Here is an 18,764-nt window from a genome sequence, read left to right on the forward strand (position 1 = left end):
CTGAATATATTAACTTTGCATTAATAAATACATTTAGATTTGTCAACTATTAGGCTTCTTGTAACATTTTTTTAAGCGAAAATTACATTTTATCCTTATGTGGTTTGGTCGAAATTTAAATTACTTACTTGTGGTTTGAAATTTAATACTTTACTCATTTGAGGTTAGCTCAGTTAGAGTTTTGTAATCCACCTCTGTTAAAAATAGGGCTAAATATGTAATTTTGCTGAACTTTTATGTCTCTTTTATCCAAAAACACAGAAAATATAAAAATACTATATTAAATAAGATCAAAAGTGTTTTGAAAGAGGGGAAAATGTCGTTCACAAACATTGACAAGCAAGTTCAATCATCAATTCAATTGACATAATAAATGACCAAACTAATTTATAAAGTAAAGAGCCGGACATGAAATCGATCGTTGATCAGTAATTATTAGAGCATGATTTGAGATCAACTGCTCTGCAGCCATTTTCAAGTCATCAGGCCTCATGTTCTTCATACCTCCAGTGGCCATCTTCATCAAACCTGGACTAGACATCGTCTGCAATGTCAGTCACATAATTATAACTAATAAAACCATATAATTTAAAGATCCAAAAAATATTTGCAAATGTGAGCGTTAGTTAGGGCCCTAATCACACCCAATTCGACCATAATTCAAATATATCAACACCCAGAACTTAAAAAGAAATTTTATGAGATACCCAATTTTCAAAACTCAGAGTTTAATCAAATCAGTAGATTATGTAATAAACTGAAGAAAAAAGAGCTAATAATACGAAAGCAGAAATTTGACTTCTCTTTTTGTTGAGAAATTAACATATTTTTAACTTATTGATCAATTCATGGCCCTATGTTATTTTGGTATTTCCCCATTTTTGTTTGCTTTCATTCGGGGTCAAGCGACTCAAATTCACTTAACCCCTTCTTCTTCTTTTCTCTCTCTCTTTTTTATTTTTTATTTTTTTTATAGAAGAGTTTAAAAAAGAAAGTACTTATCTAGTTCAATTCCTTCATTATCACTACGGCAATCAATTTATTGTTCTTAATTCTTACCTTTATAAAATAAAATTACATTTACAACAACTTGTTTTTTTAAACCACATTTACAACATCTTATTGCTAGAAAAAAGAAGGATAAACATATTATTTCAATGTAATAATAAGATACTTTTAGTAAACATAAATATCATGCCTTTAGCTCATATAATAAATAAATAAAGCAATGAGAAAACCCAATTTAATCTTAACCGCAGGCACTAACTTTTTTTTTAAAAATCAAAAATCAAAACTGGAAAAGTAAACACCATTTTAATCTATTTCAATCATTTTTTTTCCGAATTCAATGAACAATTATTTTTTTCAATCAATATTTTATTTTATCTTTTTTTATTCAACGAAGTAAGTTAAATTATACCTAAATATTATATATATATATATATATATATATATATAAAAGGTGCACACAATAACTAAATTCATGAAGTTTTGATCCAAAAAGCCCAACACAATGAATTTAGTAGAGTATGGGTTTAAGAACTAAGATTAGATAAGTTAGATAGAGACTTGCATGGGATAAAGGTACACATGAGCAAAAACAAAAACTATTACGTTGAAAAATCTTCTAGTCCGAGGAGATTCAAAGTTATATTTATGTATACAGACCAGTACATTAGGATTTCTTTGCATGCCACAGTATTCTTGCCTCTTTTTTCTATCCCCCCTCCTTTTGGGGGTTTCTATACATTATATAGACCCTTCTTTACCATCTGGGTTTTACACTTGTTGATCATCTAAACCTCCACTTGAGCACCCATCCCATCAGACACCTCTTCCAGTCCTTTATGAGTTGCGGTGGCCAAGACAACACTGTTCAGGGGTCTTCTCCATATTAATGCGGCCAGGAAGGTAGTTGTAGTGCATTCAATGTGGTGGTGGTAGCTTTTGCTGAGATATTTTGTGTTTCCACCATTTTCACGTATTTAGGGGATGGGCTTCAGTGGCTTAAACATACCTCTGCTCCGGGTTTTCAGTGTCCGAGGAGGAATTTCAGTGGCTTGAACGTACCTCTGCTCAGGGTTTTCAGTGTCCGAGGAGGAATTCCTCTTCGGACCTTTTTTCTTTGTCTCTCGTGATAAGGCTTAAAACGTGGATCACTGAGCCACGTTGCCTCCTCGGACGGGCCTAAGGCCCAACTCGTTATTTTGGGCCGTAGCCCCTATAATAGCTCCTCAAAACTCCGGTTTTTTATATCCATCCGAGGAGAAAAGCGGGGTTTTGACTTTTGAAGGGGCAGGATCGATTAATTTCCGGTTCGCGCGTGTGGGGAACAGTTGATCTTGACGCGTTGTAAGTTACAAGGCGTTACTTATTAATCCAGGCGGCTTTATGTCTCCCGTATCCAACGGCGAAGCGGAAATCCAATGGTTGACATTTCTCCTAGATCTTTGAGCGGGAATGACCTTCTCTTTTTCCCCTTGCTATATAAAACCCTAAGGAGACTCTTTTTTGCTTTTCTCCTCTACTATCATATAAGAAGTCCAAAGAACTCCAACGCCCAGATATTCACGAACAGTCCAGCCCTTTGAATTTCCGTAGTTATTTTCGTGAGACGTCTTTCCCTGAAGAGATATCTAAGTGCTTCAGAGATTGTTGTAAGGACACCCGTAAGTTTTCCTTCCTCTTCGTAATCTCGATTTTCATCTCGGCCCTCCTTCTCGGCCTATCAAATTGTCTAGATGGGTAAATTCAAGCGTCTAGTAGATACTCCGACCGCCATGGAGGCCTTTAGAGCTAGGTATTGCATCCCACAGGGGGTGGTTTTGGAGTATTGTCCTCCGGAACGAGTGCTGACCGATTGGGAAGAGAGTCAGGTCGTCATTCCCATGATCGCTTTTATAGAGGGAGGAATGAAGCTTCCCATACGTAGGATTACTCGAGATTACCTGTTTAACCATAGGTTTACACCACATCAATGCGCTCCCAACCTATTTAGGGTTTTGGGTAGCATAGACGTTTTGAACGAGCAGATGGGCTTAGGCCTTACATGGCACGACGTAGTCCACCTGTACGAGTGCCACCATCTTGACAAGGCGGGGTACTACCTTAAATCCTGGTCTGAGGTCGTTAGGTTAATTTCCTATCTTCCTAAGTCCAATAAGAGTATGAAAAATGACTTCCTAATTGTCTCGGGGGAGTGGAGCGACGGTCTTCATTGTCCAACTCGGGTAGGAGAACCAGGTGCGGTACCTTTAGGATCAATCCCTTGGGAAGGGAGTTTAGCCCTTTAGTCTTACTTCATTTGAAGATTCAAACACTTTTTTTTTTTTTTTTTTTAACTACAAATTTCCTTCTCGGCTGTTTTACAGATAGGCACCACGTCGTTCCTCAGCTGAGTCTTACGAACGTTCAAGCCTTGAACTACCTCCTAAGGTCGGAGATATTCATTCATACGGATGGGCAACTGCGTGCTGCTCATTTGATCCTAGGTTACGAGTCTTTATCCTGCGCTTTCACGGATGTCGACCATTCTATAAGAGCTGGTAGTCCAAGGTTGGCCAGGATTGATGTGTCGAAGCCAGGATTTTTGGCTCGAAGGGACCTCCCGCCTGTGGTTTTGCCCGTCCTTCAGAACCTTCAACCAGCCGCACTGCCTCCCCCACAAGAAAATCTTGAGGCCGCCGCGTTTGTTGAGGAGGAGACTGAGTCCTCTCGTCTCTCTTTAGAAGAAGAGATAGACGAATTTTACTTTGAGGAAGATATCCTAAAAGCTCCTTTGATCGAGCTTTCAGACCTTGAGGGAGAACAGGATAGGAATTCCGTGGTCGGCGTTCCTCTTGTTATTACCTGCTCGGACGAATCTTCAAACGAGGAGGTGGACAACATGGCCTCTAACAAAGGAAAGAGTTTGCGAGAGCTGATGGCTTCTCGAGGCAAAGGGCAATCATCGAAGGTGCCCTCCAAGTCCCAGACCCTTATCCTTTCTCCCGTTGCTCCATAACTCCCTATCAATCTCGGCTTAAAAGTTAATCCCGACCTGAAGAAGAAAAGTCTGGCTCAGTCCCTTGAGGAAGGCGAGGTGGGTCCTCACCAGGGGGGTAAACAGCAAAAAACGACTCAGGAGCATAGGGACAAAAGGGCTTTATTTGTAAAGAGCCGAGAAGAGATGAAGCGAGCTGAAGTGCGCGTTACTCCGCGTACTTGGAGCCCGAAACTCGAAGTGGACGGAGCCGCAATTCCCTATACTGCTTCAGTCCGAGAGTACAACAGGGGCCGAGTAGGGTACATAGCTGAAGCCCTAGAGCAGCCTGTGCTCCTTCCCAAGGACATGGAGGCTTACAGGCGATTTTCATAGCCCGAGCTCTTCCTATCCCTAAAGAGAGATATTGTGATGGTAAGGCAATTCATCTTCTTCTCGGTAAGATCATTAGATCCTATCATGTTTTAACACATCATTTTGTCATTTCTTGGGCAGATTACTCAGCAAGTGTTTGTAGCCGAGGAGTATTGCCGCAACAATCGCAAGTTAGCTGACGTCGAGGCCCTCTCTCATGTCGAGGTGGAGAAGGCTCTAGGAACCCTTAAGCAGGAGCATTACGAGCTATCTGAGAAACTCAAAGAGGCTGAGAAAGGCCGCAGGAGCGTTGAGGCTGGCTTGAAGAATGCTAAGAGTCAAGCCGAAGATCAACGCCAAAAACTATACGTGACTGGGACCAACCTTGCCACTGAAAAGCAAACCATGTTGGATCTCAAGGCCGCGTTGCAGAAAGCCCAAGAAGAGGTGCAACTTGCAAAGGAAGCGGCTCAGCTAGCCAAGGAAGCATCTAAGTCCGAAAAAAGGGCTGCCTACCAGCTAGGGGCGGAGGAGACTGAGGCTAGACTTTCCGAGGAGCTATCGGAAGTATGCAGGGATTACTGCAGTATTTCATGGGCTCAAGCTCTTGATGCTGTAGGGATCCCTGCAGATTCTGCCATGAGATTGCCTGAGAGTGTCTTCTTCCCTCCAGAGATCCGGGAGATCCCTGCCGATACTACTGAAGTTTTCGAGCAGCCTACGACAGTTCCTGATGCCATTCCCTTAGCTAAAATTGCTGGGGGCTCTGGCCAAGTCGAGGATGTGGAGGAAGAGAAAGGTAGGGGCAAGGGTAAGGGAAAGAAACCCTCCTCTAAGGCCAAGGATCCCACTAAGGAAGTAATCACTGAGGCTGAAGACCATGGGGCAGATTCACAGGCCAAGGATGCTCTTCCTCCTCAGCCAGAGCAAAAGTGTGATCCTCCTGCTGAGGCTTAGTTCCTAGGGTCCTTACTATTAATATTATCTTTTTTGCTTCGGACGAAAGTTCTATTGCCTTTGGCTTTTTGCATAGACCTCTTGTATTATTTTTGGTTATCAATACAAGTGCTCCTTTCTTCATTTTTTATGATTGATGTTGATGGAATTTTATTATATTTTTCTGAGTTAATGTTATTGTTTCTTTAGTTGATGTTTGCAACCCTACCAAAATAAATAAATGAGAAGAAACAGAACTGTGTAATAAACTTAGAACAATAAATGCTATCACGCCTGACTATGAACATACCTTAGAATGGGATAGAAGTCCCGAGTTGTTAATTTCCCCTAAGTCTGTGGTCCAAGGAGCCATGAAGGACTTAGGTTCTGTTTAAAACTTGGATAGATACTATAAGTTATTAATTTCCCCTAGATCTGTGGTCCAAGGAGCCATGCAGGACTTAGGTTCTGTTTAAAACTTGTATAGATGCCATAAGTTGTTAATTTCCCTTAAGTCTGTGGTCCGAGGAGCCATGCAGGACTTAGGTTCTGTTTAAAACTTGTAAAGATGCCATAAGTTGTTAATTTCCCCTAAGTCTGTGGTCCGAGGAGCCATGCAGGACTTAGGTTCTGTTTAAAACTTGGATAGATGCCATAAGTTATTAATTTTCCCAAAGTCTGTGGTCTGAGTAGCCATATAAGACTTAGGTTCTGTTTAAAACTTGTATAGATGCCATTAGTTGTTAATTTCCCCTAAGTCTGTGGTCCGAGGAGCCATGCAAGACTTAGGTTCTGTTTAAAACTTGGATAGATGCCATAAGTTGTTAATTTTCCCTAAGTCTGTGGTCCGAGGAGCCATGCAGGACTTAGGTTTTGTTTAAAACTTGGATAGATGCCATAAGTTGTTAATTTTCCCTAAGTCTGTGGTCCGAAGAGCTATGTAGGACTTAGGTTCTATTTAAAACTTGTATAGATGCCATAAGTTATTAATTTCCCCTAAGTCTGTAGTCCAAGAAGCCATGCAGGACTTAGGTTCTGTTTAAAATTTGGATAGATGGAAGTGAGTCGACAAATGCGCGATAATCACAGGATGCAACACAGGCATAGTTGTTTTCATTAATAATAATATCTTTTCAAATTGTTTACATTCCATGGGCGAGATACAGTTTTCTCGTCTAGATCTTCCAGATAATAAACACCTATTCCTACCACTGAGTTGATGCGATATGGTCCTTCCCAGTTGGGTCCCAGCTTACCCCAGGAAGGGTTCTTGGTGCTGCCAATAATTCTTCTCATCACGAGGTCGTCTGGCCCTAGTGGCCTTAGTTTTACATTAGTATTGTACCCTTGCTTTAGCTTTTAGTGGTAATAGGCCAATTGGATCATTGCCCTTTCTATTTTCTCCTCGTCTAAGTCTAGACTCCTCCCTAGCAATTTGTCATTATTCCTTGGGGTAAAAGTGTTGGATTTCAACGTTGGGAAACTAGTTTCCAGGGGAAGCACAGCTTCGGCCCCATAAGTCATTGAAAAAGGGGTTTCTCCCGTTGACCGTCGCGGCGTGGTTCAGTAGATCCATAAGACGTGTGGTAGCTCTTCCACCTACCTTCCTTTTGCATCATCCAATCTCTTTTTCAGCCCATTCACTATGACCTTATTCACAGCTTCGGCTTGCCTATTTCCTTGGGGATAGGCTGGAATGGAATATCGGTTTGTGATTCCAAAGTCGCCGCAATATTTCCTGAAGGTTTTACTATCAAATTGAAGGCCGTTGTCAGAGATGAGGGTGTGAGGAGTTCCAAAGTGCGTAATGATGTTTTTCCAAATGAACTTCTTTGCATCCACGTCCCTGATATTGGCTAACGGCTCAGCCTCTACCCATTTGGTGAAATAATCAGTGCCAACTATTAAGTATTGCTTGTTCCCTGCTGCTTTCGGGAAAGGGCCGACAATATCCAGACCTCACTGAGCGAACAACCAAGGACTGGAAAGGGGGTTAAGGACTCCCCCCGGCTGGTGGATATTTGGGGCAAATCTCTGGCATTGATCACACTTCTTTGCATATTCTTAGGCCTCTCTCTGCATGTTTGGCTACCAGTATCCCTGGGTGAGCGCTCTGTGTGCTAACGATCTCCCTCCCATGTGGCTCCCACAAATTCCCTCATGCAGTTCTTCAAGAAATGATTCTAATGCCTCTGGGTGTACGCATAGTAAGTATGGCCCAGAGTAGGAGCGCTTGTATAGCTTGTGGTCTTCTGACAACCAGAACCGAGGAGCATTCCTCCGTATCTTCTCGGCCTCTAATTTCTCTTCGGGTAATATATCATCTTTGAGGAAGTTGACTATGGGATCCATCTAGCTCGAATTCCTTCTGACTTGATGGATTCGAATTGTATCCTCTGTGGTTGTACCTATCTTGCATAAATCCTCAACAAGGATCATCCGGGGTAGATCCTGTGCAGAAGACGTGGCAAGCGTGGCCAGCGAATCCGCATGTGTGTTCCCACTCTTAGAGACATACGTCAAATTAAAAAATTCAAAGTCTGATTGCAGGCGTTTGACTCAACCGAGGTATTCCTGCATTCTTACATCTCTAGCCTCCAACTCGCCCCTTACCTGGCCTACGACTAGTCTGGAGTCCGAGAACGCTTCTGTCGCCTTTCCGCCCATTTTTTGCACCATGACCATTCCTTGCAGCAAAGCCTCATACTCGGCCTCATTGTTTGTAGCCGAGAACCCAAGTCTTAATGATTTTTCAATGGTAATATTCTCGGGCGATATTAGAACTAGCCCTACCCCAGATCCTTTTTGGTTTGCCGCGCCATCCACATAGACCTTCCATCGCGAGGCTCCTTGTGCAGAGATTGTTCCAACCGATTTTCCATCCATGTTTTCCTCCTTGGTTACTACTTCTACAGTGGGTTCAGCAAATTCAGCGACTAGATCCGCGAGGACTTGGCCCTTGACAGAGGTTCTAGGCATATATTTAATATCGAAAGCCTTTAGAAGTGTACTCCATTCTTCCTGTGTAATCGGCGCTTCAGAGCACCTATCAGAGGGGGAGTTAAGTCAGGACAATGACCGCGTGTGCCTGAAAGTAGTGGGGAAGTTTTCGCGTGGCATGCACTACTACAAGAATTGCCTTTTCCAGTGGTAAGTAGCACACTTCAGCGTCATGTAACGATTTACTTACGTAATATACCAGTCGCTGTATCCCATTATCAACTCGTATTAATACCAAGCTTACAGCGTGAGAGGCCATTGCTATGTATGCGAACAAAACCTTGTCGGCCTCAGGGCTAGACATGATGGGTGGCCGGGACTGGTATTCTTTAAGTTGCTGGAAGGCTATGACATAGTCCTCGAATCATTCGAATCCCTTCCACTTATTCACCAAGAGGTAAAAAGGTCGGCATCGGTCTGCAGATCGAGAGATGAACCGATTCAACGCTGCGATTATACTAGTGAGTTTTTGTACTTCTTTCGGGTTCCGAGGAGTTTGTAGGCTATTAATCGCTTTGATTTGGTTCGGGCTTACCTCTATTCCTCTGTGGGTTATCATATAGCCCAGAAATTTCCCAGACCCGACCCCAAATGAACACTTAGAAGCATTGAGGCGCAGCTTGTGCTCCCTTAAGATGCCAAAGATGACTTCAAGGTCTTTCACGTGCTCGGACACCACTTTACTTTTTACTACCATATCATCTATGTAGACTTCAATAGCCTTGCCTAGTTGTGGTTCGAACATTCTGGTCATCATCCTTTGGTAGGTTGACCCTGCATTCTTTAAACTGAAAGGCATCACCTTATAGTGGTAGTTTTCGACGGGTGTCATAAACGCCGTTTTCTCCTGATCTTCTAGAGCCAGTGGTATCTGATGATAACCCTGGAAGGCATCCAGGAAGCTCATTCTGGGGTGGCCTACAGTGGCATCTACCAATCGGTCTATTCGAGGCAACGGGAACGGGTCCTTCAGGCATGCCCTGTTTAAGTCTGTGAAGTCTAAGCAGATTCGCCACTTCCCTGTCTTCTTCTTTACCACCACTGTATTTGCCAACCATTCGAGGTAAAAGACTTCTTTGATGGCCCTTGCCTTTTTCAGCTTCATCACTTCATCCCTAATAGCGTCGGCATGCTCTTTCGACGGGTGCCGGGGTAGCTGCTTCTTTGGAATGGAGGACAGGTTAACGTTCAGGTAGTGACAAATGAGGCTAGGGTCAACCCTCGGGGCATCGTAGGCATCCCATGCAAACACATCAACGTTCCTCCTCAGAAACCCTACCAGTTCCTCTTTTTCTTGAAGAGGTAATTTCAAGCCGACTTGGAAAAATATTTCTGGATTATCGTCAACGGCAACCCTTTCTAAACTTTCACATTTTATCTCCTCTGCTAGTTCGCTGACTTGTGCTGCCAAGGCGGTTGATTGCTATAAGCCCTTCACAGAAGCTGAGGATTCGGCATTGGACCGACACGAGATGGCGGCCACCATGCATTGCCTAGCCATGGCTTGATTACCATGAATTTCTTCCACTTGGCCCCTGGATGGGTATTTTACCTTCTGGTAAAGCGTAGAAGACATGGCTTCCAGGGCATGGAGCCAAGGTCTTGCTACTATGGCCATGTAGGGTGAGTAGGCATCGACCATGATAAAATCTACCTCCACCACCTCTGATCCGGTCTGTATGGGTAATCTGATCTGCCCTTTTGGTACAAACAACAGTCTTCCCTTCGAAATTTATAAGAGGAGAGTCATAAGCCGTTAAATCCTCAGGCCTTAAGTTCAGCCCCTTATACAGATCAGGGTACATTACTTCCACTACAATGCCCGGATCTACTAGTACCCTCTTCACGTCAAACCCTCCAATCCTCAATGTAACCACTAAAGCATCGACGTGAGGTTGGATAGTTCCCCCCTTATCCTTGTCCGAGAACCCCAATATTGATGAGTTTCCCTTTTTAGGTCTTTTGGACTCCCTCTCAGCGTCCTCGGCGGTCAGTACCCCAGAAGGGAAAAAGCCGGTTCTTCCTGGGGCGGCAAGGATGACGTGTATCATCCCCATGAGAGGTCTCAAAGATACATCTTTCCGAGGCTCTTGAACTGCTTAGCCCAGATGACCTTTGGAGGGGTGTAAAAGGTGATGTAACTTTCCTTCTCGGATCAACTGATCCAGGTGATTCCATAGATTTCTGCAATCCTCGGTGGTATGCCCGTGGTTTTGATGATAATGACAATACAGGTTCTGGTTGCGCTTCGAGGGGTCTCCGACCATTTGAAGAAAGGTTCATTTTTTATTTTCTCCAGAACTTGTTGCATCGGCTCTCTGAATATGGTATTAACCGTTTGCATGTTGGTTTATCCAGCCTGTACAGAAAAATCCCTCCTCGGCTAGTTACTGTTATATCGTTCCGACCTGTAATCATTCACTTTGGGGGGAAGATCTTCTCCTTTCCTTTACCTTGTAGCTGGTCCTCTTCCACCCTCTTATATTTGTCAATCCTGTCCATCAATTGGCGAACGCTGGTGACGGGTTTACCAGTTAGAGATTTCCTTAAGCCGTGCTCGGTGGGGAGGCCACTTTTGAACGTGCTGATGGCGACATCATCATGGTTTTCATCCATCTCGTTATACATTTCCCAATATCTATCTGAATACGCCTTTAAGGTTTCCCCCTTATGCATAGACAAGGATAATAACGAACTTAGGGGTCGTGGGACTCTACTATTTGTAATAAAGCGAGAGCAAAAAACTTGAGTGAGATGCTTATAGGAATCTATGGAGTTCGTCTTCAAGTTGTTGAACCATCTCATCACCACTGGTCCCAGGCTGGACGGAAAAACTTTACACATCAGAGCCTCATTCTAGGAATGGATAGCCATTCTCTGGTTAAACTGGCTCACATGTTCCACAGGGTCTGCTTGGCCGTTGTAAATGGCAAACGTAGGTTGATTGAAGCGCCGAGGTAATTTAGCCCCTTCTATCCTGTGCGCGAAGGGTGATTTAGAGATCTGATCCAGTGCCTTGTTCATGGCATCATTACCCAAACCCTTACTGGATGGGCTCTTATATCTCCGTTCAGGGCGCAACTCCTTCTCGTAAGAAAAGGTTTCACTTAGGAGAGTTCTTGATCTCCATCTGTAACTGACATCCTCCTCCTCGTTAGAGGATGTATCTGAGCTGGAAAGGGACTACCTTCGCTGTGCACGGCGCAACTTATTTTTCAAGTCGTCTATCTCTCGCTGCATGGTCTGATAGTTGTTTCGCCTTTGGGATATGTGACTACCTACTTGGGAGTGGTTTTGGCTCGTCTAAGTAGTATGTACGCTTCCCTCTCGATTTCTTCCATTGCCTGGATTTAGCCCAGGGTCAGGAGGATTATTTTGCCGTTGGGGCCCAATAGGTTCTGTCTGCTAAGGGTCAGCTTGGTGTGGATTTTCTTGGTGTGGACCTGATCCTGCCATGCTTAACCGTCGTACTTACTAACACTTAAGTTCTTCCCACAGACGGCGCCAATTGTGGGAAGACAATTTTTGGAGCCCAAACCCTAATCGTGTGAAATTTTGATCCAAAAAGCCCAACACAATGAATTTAATAGAGTATGGGTTTAAGAACTAAGATTAGATAAGTTAGACAGAGACTTGCATGAGACAAAGGTACACATGAGCAAGAACAAAAACTATTATGTTGAAAATCTTCTAGTCCGAGGAGATTCAAAGTTATATTTATGTATACAGACCAGTATATTAGGATTTCTTTGCATGCCACAATATTCTTGCCTCTTTTTTCTATCCCCCCTCCTTTTGGGGGTTTCTATACATTATATAGACCCTTCTTTACCATCTGGGTTTTACCATCTGGGTTTTACACTTGTTGATCATCCAAGCCTCCACTTGAGCACCCATCCCATCAGACACCTCTTTCAGTCCTTTAAGAGTTGCGGTGGCCAAGGCAACACTGTTCAGGGGTTTTCTCCACATTAATGCGGCCAGGAAGGTAGTTGTAGTGCATTCAATGTGGTGGTGGCAGATTTTGTTGAGATATTTTGTGTTTCCACCCTTTTCACGTATTTAGGGGATAGGCTTCAGTGGCTTGGACGTACCTCTACTTCGGGTTTTCAGTGTCCGAGGAGGAATTCCTCCTCGGACCTTTTTTCTTTGTCTCCCGTGATAAGGCTTAAAACGTGGATCGTTGAGCCACATTGCCTCCTCGGACGGGCCCAAGGCCCAACTCATTATTTTGGGCTGTAGCCCCCACAATATGCATTCTATGAAATTATTAATAAGTTTATTTTTCTTTTTCTAGATAGAAAACATACATTTTAATTTCAATATTAACAATATATAAACAAAAGAAAAGTCACAAAATAATTATTTTTCAATACATTTTAAATAGGTCATGTATGGACACGTTTTGCAGCCCAAACCCAAGATGTATGAAATCTTGGCCCAGTGAGCCCAGTATAATAAATTTGTAGAGAGTGGGTCGAAGAACTAGACCATAATGAATTTGACAACGGCTAGTATGGATTTAAAAGATGATCAAGCAAGAACAAGGAAAATAGAGCTGAATGAATTCACTGTCCGAGGAGATATTTTGTCATACAAATCAATAACAGTTGGGTACCAGTAGAATTTTGATTGCTACAGTATTCTTTATCTATTTTTCTGATCCTTTCCTCATGGAGGGTCTCTTACATTATATAGCTCCCTTTGGACTATCTTGATCCTACACTTGTTGATCATTTGAGCCCTTATTTGAGTACCTGTCTCATTAGACACCCTCTTTGGATTTTTGTGAGTTATGGTAGCCAAGACAGCACTGTTCAGAGGTCTTCTCCACATAAATGCGGCCAAAAAAGTAGTTGTAGTGCATTCAATGCGGTTGTAGTAGTTTTCCCTTAGATATTTTTGAGTTCCTCTCCTTCTCGTATGTTCATGATGCATGTCCCTATCACTAGAGCTGCATGGAAGGTCACTCTGATCATTGGAATACATATTTAAGCTGTACTTATCGTATTCGAGGAGATATTTCTCCTCAGACAGTCTTCCCATTTGTATTTTGCTCATTAAATCTTGAGCTTGAACCATCCATTACCATTCGTTCCTTCTCGGACCACTAATGCTCTCGGCCAAGGCCCAAGACCCAATATATGATTTGGGCCCTTAATCCTACAGGTCATTTATCAAAATGGAGTTTGGCGTTATTTTAAATCTTGGAAATAATCTTTAATAGATTTTATACTAAATTTGCACTAATTTTCCTTTCAATATATAAAATCAAATAGTCCTTTTATTTATTTTTAATGTTAATATTGAACACTTATCTAGTTATCTTTTATTTACTCTTTTAGATTTTATTATTTTCTTTGTATTCTAATTTCTAAACATCATGTATTAGTCATGAATTCACTTTATTATCTGTTATTGCTCTTAAATTGATATATATTTAATATTATATGAAAAATAAATACTTAAAAATATTTAATAATAAGATTAAAAAATATTTAGTAATTAATATATATATATATATATTTATATTTCTAACTCTATATCGGTTAAGATTTAGGGCTGATGCCATTTTTTATTTCTTTTTTGGCCAGAAATCCGTATTCAAGTATGAATTTGTAAAGAAAATACTGTTGTGAAATTAAACCACTTACACAAGATTAAAGAAGAGAGACAAAAAAAAAAAAAAAAAAAAAACACATAGAATTTACGTGATTTAGCAATTGCCTACATCCATAAGTGGCGACAGAGAGAGTTCTAGTATAAAATAAGAAGATTGCAATAATAGCACACAAGCACTCTCACAAGATTCAAGCCCCAAATACACTCTTTACTCTCTCACACAAAGAATAGAGTGCTTTATAAAGCACCCTATTGTATTTAGCAATACACTTTTCCTCTATTAATGCTTACACAAAATATGAGAACCTCTCTCTCTCTCTCTCTCTCTCTATATATATATATATATATATAGGCGGCTAGAGTATTAACATTGCCACACATATATTCGAGTCGGTAAGGGTAGTTCTAAATTACTAATCTAACTAGAACTTAATTTTCAAGTTCTTAGTATTCAAAGATTTTAGAACCAAGTTGACTGCCATTAGCATAAAGCCAAAACTGACACTGGCAATCCAAATACAAGACACACGCAACAAATCTCCCTTAAATTTGGTCAAGCCAAAGGACTAACACCTCCTTCGCCACCACCATACCACTAAGGACTATCACAAGATACAAACACCAACCAAGTCCAAGCAATGTTTGAACTTGTCATCTGGAACCAGTTTCGTCAACATATCAGCTGCAATATTCTCTGAAATGTGAACCTTCTTAAAAAAAATTTTTCAATAACAATCGACTCTCTTATCTTGTGCGTACTCTCTTATCTTGTGGAACCTCACAGCAACATGTTTTTTCCTCACATGATAAACCTCATTCTTTGCTAAATAAATGGCACTCTAACTGCCACAATGCAACTGAATTCCTCTTTGATTCAAACTAAACTCTATGACTAGCCCTTTCAACCGCCATGCTTCCTTTGCAGCTTCACTTGTAGCAATTTATTCAAGTTCAGTAGTAGATATGGCTATTGGTAATGCATGTGGATCTCCAACATATAGGCCCGCCTGACAATGTGAAAATATAACCAGTAGTAGACTTACTGTGACCCGCATTACGTGTATAATTTGCATCCACATACCCTACCACTAAATTATCACCTTGTTGCGGGGCAAACAAGATCTCATGTTCTAAAATATCTTTCAAGTATCTGAATATCCACTTCACTATAACCAAGATCTCAGGTTTATTGTATAATATGAATCCATAAATAAAAGGTCAATGGCTTATTTTAATCACAAAAATTTTAGAGAGAATTGGAGAAAAAATAATGGAACAAAAGAAGATACTCTAGTGGGTTATAGGTTTTGGCCCAGATAAAGAATTGGTGATAATATAAATTTCGTTTTGAAGAATGTTATTAATTTTTGGTTTCCTCCACTATTTCAGATTGATAAAGAATAATAAAGGACATGTTACATAAAATACCGATTATTTGTTTGTATAATGATCCTTATCTAATTACTCGAATCATGTGAAGCGACATACAATTGTCACTTACACTCACACATAAGATAAGAGTTCTTCTCGTATTTATTGACATGAAGTTAGTATGTTAATTGTTATCCTCTTTATCTCTTTAATAATTATTATTTTAAATTAAATTTTAAAAAATTGTGTCAAAATAAATTGAGAAAAATAAGCTAACAAATAAGTTACTATCCTAATCACACATGGTAGGGGCAATGGTTTTCTTTAAAATATATATATATAAATATATATATATATAAATATATATATATATATATATATATATAACACTCTTTTGTTACAAAAACTCTGTAATTCTAGATTTCTAGGCTTATAATAATATTCAAAAAAAAAAAAAATTCACATATATTCAAAAAAATTAAATGTATGAAAGTTGTGTGATTGTGTGTGATGATTGAATGATGAGCGGAAGTCTAAAAGAGAGAGCACACATAAAGATTTATGTGATTTGGCCTAACATATGGCCTACGTCAACAGTGATAAACCCTTGACGACTACATATTATATTAAACACTTGTGTTACTATGAACCCAATGTACGGTTTATATAGTAGAAAATACTTGACTAACCCTAGACTAACCTAAGAGTTAATATTTTTGTTTTACAAGTACATGGACCTACAATTAGTTTAAGCCACTTGGGCCATAATATATCTTAATGAGTCTAACAAAATTGTTGGAAGAAGATGTGGTTCACAAAGTTGAATACTTGATGACTACATATTATATTAAGCACTTGTGTTATAACGAACCCAATATACGGTTTATATAATAGAGAATACTTGACTAAACCTAGACTAACCATAGACTAAAAGAGTTAATATTTTTGTTTTACAAGTACATGGACCTATAATTAGTTTGGGACATTGGGGCCATAATATATCTTAATGAGTCTAACAAAATTGTTGGAAAAAGATGTAGTCCACAAAGTTAAATAGGTGATAGTAATTCCATAGACATTTTTGATAGGGTTGAAAACAAAAGAATTGGAGTACTCAAAAAGACTTATATTACAAGAAAAACCATAACTCACTCATCGATAGTATCAAGTTCAACTACCACCGCTGGCACTGAATTTGCATGAGCTTAGTCTTGACAAGTTATCACTACAACACTCAACGATATATACTAATTAACAAGTTCAAATCTTATATCCTATCTTTCTTGCTCCACTATATACTCCACCAATAAAAACATGTCACATTTCCACTTATTTAATTAAATTTTATGATTGTGACTTATTCCTATTTCAACAACCTAAAATTAAATAAAATAAAACCCAACACCTCTACCCCACCACCACCTTTGCCGGTGCCAGCCACCGATACCATTGATATCACCGGTCAAGGCCAACCTACCTCGCCTATACTAATTCTTTGTTTTCACCATATGCCTCGTTTAGAGCTAATTTGTCGTTGCAGAAGATGAGTTCTATCAAGGAGAAGCAAGGGAGAGGGAGGTCTAATTGATGCATATTAAGGAAAGTTCCAAAATTGACACACCTTGAATATCACTCGAAAGGGTATTTGGTGATTGTTCTGCTGATGATGAATATAATAACGCTAAGATTTTATTAAGCAAAAGAGAGATACCCATTGTGGTTGAACTAAACGAGGGAGATCAAATCCAATCATAAAGAAGGGCATTTCATCATCTGGGTTGTGAGAGAAGCAACAAATGCGTATTTGGAGACGGAAGACTAATATTGGACTCCCTGCTCTAATTTCCTTTTCTTTTTCTTTTTTCTTTTTCTATCCTTTTTAGAAAATTTATATATATATATATATATATATATATTTCAATATTAGAACCTTCTTGACATACTATTCATATATTTCTTTATGGGGTAATATAATTTTTTGGTCTCTAAATTTTATTAAAAATTTGTATTTCTTCTCTAAACTTTAAAAAGTTCATTTTTATCCTAAACTTTGTAAAAGATTTTTTTAAATAGTTTGGAGAGAGAAATAGGGATGAATTTTTTTTTTTCAATAGTTTAAGGATGAAAAAAAAAAAACTTTTAGTAAAATTTAAGGTTAAAAAGTAAAACATTTTCAATAATTTAGAGACAAAAAAAAAAAAAAAAAAAAAATCACTAGTTTGAGAATGAAAAACGAACTTTTTAAAGTTTAGGAATTAAAACTTTTGATAAAGTTTAAGAACTAAAATAGTATCTGTGGGACCAAAGAATTCGACGACCCCGACCCACTTTATACTAAGCCCAAGGCCCGTGCCGAGGAGGGAAAAATGCCCGATGACGTACAAAGAAAGCCCAAATGGCCTAGAGATGTTGTCGAGGACAATCCTGTCCTTGGCACTCTGGACCCCAGAAGGAAAGAACGGCATGCCATCAAAGGCAGCTTCCTAGAACGCCCCCAGAAGAAAGGACGAGTACAGAAGGACACACATAGGGGTATGGTGTAGGAGCAATTCAAGGAGAAGCTGTCACCTCCACATTGAATGCACCCAACTAACGTTCTGGTCGCATTAATGAGGAAAGGACCTCTGAACAGTGCGGCCTTGGTTGCCGCAACTCACAGAGGGTTTGGGAAGGTGACTGATGGGACGAGTACTCGAGTAATGACCTGCACGATCAACAGATGGAGGGTCAAGATCGACTAGAAAGAAGTATATAATGTGAGAGACCCTCCAAGAAGTGAGGATCACGGAAAAATAGGAGGAGAGAAAAAGGAGAAAACTATGGCCGTCTACATGATCTTGGAAACAACTGTAACCTAGTACTGAAAGAAGAAGAAGAAGAATACAAAGCTCCTTGGATGAAACGCCCAAGGACAAAGTTCCATACTTTAACCCATCTCCTTATTGCTCAGCCCGCACCTAACCGTGTCTAGTGATTGTGGTTTAGACTAAGACCTAGTTCTTAAACTCATTCTCTAAAAATTTATTGTATTGAGCTAGTTGGGCTTGAGACCTTTCGTCCAATAGAAAGAGCGCTCAAACCCACCCCCTACAGTATCTTACCAAAAGATGATCATTATATGTAAATATAATTTTATGTTATAGAGGTAAGAATTAAGAAGAATTAATTGATTTTTCCAAAGCTATAATTAAGAAATTTAATTAGATACGGATTTTTTTAAATGAATAAATAATTAAAATTTGTCTAGATGTGACCCATAAACCATATCACGATCTATCAATCAATAAGTTAAAAACATACTACATACAAGCTATAATCTAATTAATTGAAAAATCTAAACCCTATTTAATAATGGGGAATTAATAAATTTACATATTATTTTTCTCATTTTTTTCGGATGATGGAATGACAAATATAATAATAATAATAATAATAATAATAATATGTGAAGCTGAGAGAAAGTCAAATTAGAATTCTCAATTAAACTTCTAATTTTGCG

The sequence above is a fragment of the Quercus robur genome, chromosome 3 (assembly GCF_932294415.1).
Source record: "Quercus robur chromosome 3, dhQueRobu3.1, whole genome shotgun sequence".
Lineage (NCBI taxonomy): Eukaryota > Viridiplantae > Streptophyta > Magnoliopsida > Fagales > Fagaceae > Quercus > Quercus robur.